This window comes from Acanthisitta chloris, unplaced genomic scaffold, assembly GCF_000695815.1.
Source record: "Acanthisitta chloris isolate BGI_N310 unplaced genomic scaffold, ASM69581v1 scaffold21870, whole genome shotgun sequence".
In the NCBI taxonomy this organism is placed as follows: Eukaryota; Metazoa; Chordata; class Aves; order Passeriformes; family Acanthisittidae; genus Acanthisitta; species Acanthisitta chloris.
The window spans coordinates 704-2014 of record NW_008651385.1 but is presented as its reverse complement, the minus strand read 5'-3'; positions in this window follow the sequence as shown (position 1 = coordinate 2014).

Here is a 1311-nt window from a genome sequence, read left to right as displayed (position 1 = left end):
CACCCGAGGCATGGGGGGTACGGTGCCTTGGAGGGATTCAGGCCTTCTGTTGGACCCCCAAGGAGTCCCTGTATCCCTCAGTGACCCCCTTTTCCTTCCCCCACTGCTAGCACTGGGGTGCACCATCTCACCCACACCACGACGGTTACTTACCCCACTGGTCAGGCTGGAGGGGCTGTGTTCCCTCTGGTTGCTCCTCACTGTCTGACCCAGCCAGGCCAGGGGAGGCTTTAAGTGCTGGGGGAGGCAGGGGCTGCCTGACACCCTCCCCCTGCCACCCCGAGCCCCTCTGTGGGCAGCAGCTGGAGTGGGAGAGCACCTGCGAGTGTATGTAATGGGGGATTCCCTGCTGGAGCCAGGCTGACGGGGCTGGGGGCAGTGGGGGTGGTCAGTCCTGGCCTGGCTGACCCCCCTGAGTGCTCCCAGCCACGTCCAACACCGTTTCCCAGGGCCTTTCTCCCACCCACGCCTGGATGAAAGCAGCGGAGGGTCAAGTTTCCACACCCGGCAGCTGGGGAAAAGGGGGATGCCCCAAAGGGATCAAAGCAGGAATTCACCTCCTCTGGGCTCTCACTGCTTTTGTTGGCTTCAAAACTGAATCTAGGGGGAGCAGCACCCCCCAAGCTCTGTAGTTTGTGGGTGTTCCTTTGGGACACTGAAGGTGTCACCCCAAGGGGGTTCAGGTCCTGCTGGGGGTACAGGGGTGTTGTACCCTCTCTGCTCATCCCAACAGCCGATCTTCTCCCACAGCCATCCCAGGCACCTTGCTGGGAGGTGCACCAGGATCAGGTGTGATCTTGGGGTTCATCCCTAAGGGACCAGGTGGGTCTTTCCCACCCAGGGTGGTGGAGAGTCACTGGGAGTGCTGGAACAAGATCCCCCAAAAGTATGTGCCTGCCCAGACAGAGTTTGAGGGATCGCAGTGCTGTCTCACGCCCCTGGCCTGGCACATTGCCGGTGGCTCCGGCCAGCCGGGCTCTCCCACCCCCCAGGGCCTCTCCCCACTGTCCATCTGCCTCCACACCAGCTGTCACCACCTCCTGCCTGTCCCCAGGCTGCGTCCCCAGGAACAGGAACCTCCAGCCCCAAGACATCCTCCCAGCCCCCACAGCTCAGCAGTGAGGGAAGCAGAAATAAAGAGGAGGCAAAACGTGAAAAACAAGAGGTTTTATTCCAAAATACGAAAGCCCCCAGGAGAGCAGAGCCAGCCCCTTGCTCAGCGAGGCTGAGCAGTGGGAAGAGCTGAACTCCTTGTGCGAGTTTAGCAACGGAGCAGGGCAGTGCCACAGTGGGTCCAGAGCCACCACCCTC